Genomic DNA, 6,740 nt, shown 5'->3' with positions numbered 1-6,740 from the left:
AAACCAACTCATATTCCGTCGGCTGATCAATTGGATGACCTTGTTACTAAACCTCTAGGCGTGGATCATTTTCGACGTTTGTCCACCAAGTTCGGCCTTCGTCCTGGCTCCCCTCCGACACCAACTTGAGGGGGTATAAGACGTATGTACAGGTCATATTGATATGTGCGGTCACAACACATATCCAACGTACAAGTCCAAGACTGATACATTCCAAGTCTGTTGCATCTATCAAGCCTGATGACTAGAAGAAGAAGTCTGTACATATTCAAGTTCTCCGACTAATAAGAAGATATTTGTTGCAACAAGTTATTTTGAATCTCCAGCAATGTCGTACAATTTGTTTACTTAGGTTTAGAATTCTTCTCTTGTAAATCATATATATACTGAATGAAAACTAATCTGCTCATTCTTGTGAGACAGAGAATTATCCAAACTTAGATTTTTGAATTTGTACGCGACAACTCGATGTCGATCCAAGTTTTTTCATTTTCTTCCACTTCTTTATTAGGTATGGTCAGTCGGGTGCGCTAGCAACATAGCTGTTGTAGGGTACCCAGCCTAATAGTTGTATCTCTCTAGTCCTAGTCCCAGAAGTTAGCTAGAAAGACAGACAGGCAATTAACAAAAGAATGCTAGATTGAACAAGAGTGAATCCCAGGAAAATCCAAGGCTTGGGAGATTAGTGGACTTGAAAGGTATTCAATCAATTCTTAATAATTGAAATTAATTAATTAGTGTATGGAAAACAACTCATAGTCACTTCCGCCAAAAAATGTACTATATCTAAAAATATTGGCGATAAAAGGATGGAACGGTAAAAATGCTCGTATCGGCCGATACAAACCGACATATCGGATTCACCTCTACACTGATAATATCGACAAGAGTAATTTGGTAGAATAATATTACAATTTATAAACAGAACCTTCCCTTATACTTATATTCTTCCTCTATACCCTTGAAAACGCAATCTGATTCAGTAATGATGTTGGAATATGATAGAATTTGTACAGCGAAGCTTTTAATCTTGAAAATTAACGCATCATATGACACCAAAAAAATTTAGATTGAAAAATTTATAAATATTTAAAATTCTAGGTCTTGATCATGTATCACCTGTAAAAACTGATATAATCTTTTGTATAAATGTATCGGACCGAGCCGATACGATACCGATACACGATATTAATTACTTTGGTTACGACAGTGAAATCACGAAAAGCAGCATGGAATGGAACCAAGAAGCAGAGAATTTTAAATTAGTTAAATGAGATGGACAATGGAGAGAAAACCAGCAGCAAGTGCTCAACTGCTGATAAAGTAAGTGGATCCTACCTAGATTTGTGTATGCGACAACTCGATCTCGATTTTTTCTTTGTTCTACTTTATCTGGTAGGGTCAAACAGGGTGTGCTAGCTAGCTGTTGTAGAATAGACCTATTCGCTTTACTTTACTACTAGGGTAGTTGTGCGTCGTTTGATTGGGGCCAAACATTTTAATTGAGGACCATGCATTAGAGGACAAAAAATATCATCCCACCCTAATTTGGGCCACCCCACCCTAATTTGGGCCACCCCTTATCAATTCTTTTTTTAAATGGCTAAAAATTCCATGCATAATTAGTGATAATCTTAAATAATTAGTGATAATCTTATTTAATTAGAGTTTAATTTTTTTTTTTCAAATCTCTTATTTATCCATGTGTATGAAAAATCTGATACTGTGTCCGCCAGTATCACATTGAAGGAGGTGTATTAGAGATAATGTGTATGTGTGTGTTAAATGTCTGAGTCAGCACATGTGCCACACGTCAACTAGTCAAGTATTAACATATCTGTAATAATTTCACCTGTCTGAATAGCCTTAAATAGGCTTTGTCAAACTCTTATAGAGTTCATCCGTTTTATCAATAATAATTACGAGTTCTCTTATCCATGTCGACCCAATTTATCTTTTCTTTATTCATTATCAACAAGGATAACACAAGTCCCTTCTGGGCGGCCGAAAACACCGTACAAGGAATAAAGACAATCCCACATGATCTTCCGCAGGAAAAAGTAAAGTACACTAATCGAAAATACAATTCAGCAGCAGACAAAATCGCCAAGGAAGCAAGGATAAAATGTCTTCAACATTTATCCATGAAGTTTCAGCAACAAGTCAAAATTACTAGCATTGTTACTAATGTTTTCGATAGAAACGAAATTATAAACCTTTTGTACTATATTTGCTAGTGATTATATATCGTCTTTTCATTAAAAAAATAAAACTAGTAGGGTCTGGGTGTGCTAGCTAGCTAGCTAGCTGTTGAAGGGTACCCCAACTCTGACTAGTCTATGCACTAACTAGTAACTACTAGGGTGGTTGTGCCACTCTATTCTAGGACCATATAAACTTAAAGCAATGCTACACTCACAAGGACGAAAGTGCTACACTTTCCCCACTCACTTCTCCTATTAGGTGTCATTGTTCTTAGCCCTTGATCACTGGATTGAGATTAACTGGGAATCCCATTATTATTGAATTTAACAATATATGCTTGACACATAGGTGAGGAAAGGAGTAGGGGAAGAGAGCGAGGGACGTATATCATTTTCGTCACAAGGATATACCACCGTGTTATATCTCGAGTGAAAGAGAAAAAAGGTGGGTCCGACGATTCGCAAGGGGTGTTTAAAGGGTGGGGTCTATTCTTTTTTTTTGGAAAAAATACGATTCAGTCCAAAAACGTATTAAAAAGTACATGTTAGTCCATCTCTAGTTAACTAGGTGCAGTTTAGTCCAAAAGTTATTTCAAATATGGAAAATACACATATAACCTTACTGATTTACAATTTAGCCCAAATATTTACAGTTTAGTCCATGATGATGTCAACAATTTTAAATAACATAAAAATAATTACAAACCAATTTATCTTTCGAACCGTTGGTCCAAAATTTGTAAATTTTATATATTTGGAAAGCTCTTTCCGAGATCTACAAAAAGAGTACCCATATGACTATATAATTTTTATTTTTTTAAAAATCTTAGTTTACACTACAAAAATCTAGAAAATCCAAAGACAAGATAAGGTGCACCAGTTTGTACACCACATGCAACTTGAATCGTCCACCTAAGCAAAATCCTAGCATCATCTACCGAAGCGAATCCACCCGTTGGTGTATCCCAATCAGGCTCATCATTGTGCATACAGTATCTGCTACCAGTGTCTCAAATGCACCTGATAATTTAGCATGTTCAACCTGCTACCGCCTTCACATGAATTACTCAGTCAAACTACAAAATAGATGCAATCAGATTCAAGTCTCGATCTCACTAAAACAAGGAGAAATTTAAAAAACAAAATTAAAACTAAAACTGGGAAATCATCAAATTCTTACTACTGAAAATCAATAACACAGTTCTACCAAGTTCAAGTTCACACAACAATATAAACTGGTGGTGCATAATACTATACTCAAGTTCAAATTCACACATCTTGGGGAACACCTACAACACGCCACATATATATAGTGCTCATGCAACATATTCCACGTTGGGAGTAATTCTAGTGGGAAAAAAAACAAATTTCTGCTTGAGAGTCATGCCGCTACATACATGCTAGCATGTGTAAAACTATGTATACACTAACATGATACAAGATATGCTTATCATTATTGATCCTTGATTATAATGTCACACACATATGCTCATGATACAACACGCCACACCTACACTACTGAGCCTTGGCAAGATATGCCGCTTCAATATTCTGGCATCGAGAGCAGAAGAATTAGTGAACAAAAACGCACAAGTGATACGAAACCAATCATATATGAGAAATTCTAAAATTATACAAGTACGGTTAACAGTTTTATAATCATGATGTTTGGTTGTATGCATTTTCACGTTTAAAATGTTATTCATCCTTATAAGCTAGGTTGTGCGTGTGAGAGAGAGAATACATTCTCAACAACTATTGGGTCTTTCACCACTACCTCTAGAATGCATGTCCCTCCCTGTAATTTACAACCCTCAAAATTTGTAACAAACACATTCTGTTCTTAGATTTACAGTACAAGAAATTATGAGTAACATTTTGTTCATTAAGGAGCACTATTATGTACACATGTAATTTTCGTCACATATGTACAACAATGTACACTTATATTATAGGTGTAACAATGTGTACACATGTAATTTATGTGACAATAAAAATAATCAGAACCTCTTCAATAGCAGTTGAGCACTAATCCAGGTATACATGATTTTCTAAACCAATTCAAATGGCCCTTTATTTTGCTGTTAACACATACAAAGCTTATGTACATGATTATAATGTCATGTGATATTCGTCACAATGGGCAATCATAATTTGAGTTCAACTCACCAAAGGCAGACCTTGAGCAGCTTCATCGAGGTTAGGATCAGATGACAACTTCTGGGGTGACCATTGTGGATATTCATCTCAATTCATTAGCTTGCTTACCCCTGGAAACCGATGTTAACTTGGAATTCCCAGCAAGCAACCTAGCATGTATGGAAAAAAAATCAGTCAGTTCAACAATCAGTGAACAACTCGAAAATTCTGAGCCAAATACATGCCCATCTGAAATTTATTAGGTTCAACTATAAAATTCATTTCAGTCCAGACTGGTTATATTGTTAAAGTTGAATTACAAAATTCATTTCAGGTGTATAACTATGTACATTTTAACAATAAACATGTGCATCATTACAAAATCCATTTGAGGGTTTAGAATCTCTTGATGCAAGAGTCGAGACTGTCGCTTCCCTATCTTCAGTGAGAGTGCAAGAAGTTGAATTATGGGGTGCTAGAAGTTGAACAAAAAATAACAACAACCAAAACAATGGGAGTGCTAGAAGTTGAATTATGCAGTTTAGAGTTTGAGACTAAAGCCTGGACGAAAACAAAATGTCTCATATATTGAAAGGATGACACCTGCTATCGTCCTTAACTACCTTACTCTTAGATAGAGCTTTATGCGATTACCAGCAACAATAAGGCATTTACTTAATTTACATATTTCAGATACAGGAAAAGTAGACTAATCCAATTGACCAAATCTATAAAAAAGCTGAATAGGAATTGGCACATGCAAAAACTACAAGAAAATATAAATATTAAGATGGAATGAACAACCTAACAACACCTGGAGTTGAGTTTATTATGATCCTTACATAAATCCACCAATATTAGCTTTCTGACCATCCCAATAGAATGGGCAAAAATCATGATACTAAGAGGCCAAGTATGATACTAAGCAAGTATTGCTAATAATCCTACAAAAATCTAAGTTAGATGTCATCATCCAACAGATCTTATCAATAAAATATTTAGTCTAAAAGGCAACATTTGCACTCAATAACAACTAACAGGTGTATAATTATGTGCACATTAACGATTACCCGATGTACAACTATGTGCACATTAACGATCAACAGGTGTACAAATGTGTACACATTAAAAATTAACATATATACACATTGAGGATCAACATGTGTATAACTATGTGCACATTAAAAATTTTAGCATCAACTATGACATTCATTTCAAAATTTAAAGTGCCTAAAAATGTAGGAACATTCCAAAAGAAATCTAAAACTTTGTAGAAGAATTGACGACTGCTAAAGATGGGTACCAATATTAGCTGGTAACAATATTGCTAAAGGAATCAACCCATGTCTTTAAATTCAATACCACTGACAAAATGATAAAACTAAGATGGCTTTCACATAACCAACTAAGAATTGCAGATTGGCTAGTTAAAACATGATAAAACTAGGTAGAAATACATCTTAGTAATCTAATACATGTCTGCACAGTAGCCTCCATATCAACTAAGAATTAGTTAATGAAAATTTTGTGTATACCATTTTTACTTGTTTAGTTTTAGAGTTGCAGATGTCACATGAGTGAACTGAGAAACGCAAGAACGGGACTCACGGATAGTGGTAAAACAACCTGTTCGCACTTCCTCACGACATCTTTATAAACATCGTAATACCGGACAAACAATGATAGAAACGACAGTTAATAAGATAGCATGCCTGCAGGAATATGCATTATATATGCAAAGAACAGTTTGACAAAAATCTAAAGATGCTTGCAATGTATTAGAGAGCTCTACCTCAAGTTGTTCCATCTAATTTTTGTGGGACAAAACATCATAAAATTTTCGACCTGATCAATTGATTCGTCAACCTATTTCTAGTTCAACATAATTTGATAGGTCAATCCATGCTAGAAATCTTCATGATGACATTCACATGTACTTTGCAATCATATAAAGATAAAATAGTGAATATTGTTAATGTATTAAAAATTAGGAAGTTGAACCAGATTTTTCCAACTTACTTCTGCATGACCTGGTAAAGACGCAATCAAATCTTTTAACGAGTCATCATTTGTGTCAACCCCGGGAAGCTGCAAGAGACATGATGTATCAACAAATGCACAAAAGGCGTACTCCAAACTAAATGTATATTTCCTACTCAACAGAAAAAACCATGTATACCGTAGAAACGATTAATAAACTATACTAGAAATTACCAAAACTACAGTGGAGGACAAAAATATGGAACAATTCAATCATCATTTGTCCCGTATTTTTTATAGTAACAACTAACAATGGTTAAACTAAAGATTGCATTGATAATTTCTAGCATAAGGGAAACAAATGGAAATACACATACATTTGCGAATAGTTACCAACATATAAGAAATGTAAACAAC

This window comes from Papaver somniferum, chromosome 1 (assembly GCF_003573695.1).
Source record: "Papaver somniferum cultivar HN1 chromosome 1, ASM357369v1, whole genome shotgun sequence".
Taxonomy (NCBI): Eukaryota; Viridiplantae; Streptophyta; class Magnoliopsida; order Ranunculales; family Papaveraceae; genus Papaver; species Papaver somniferum.
This window is presented reverse-complemented; position numbering follows the sequence as displayed.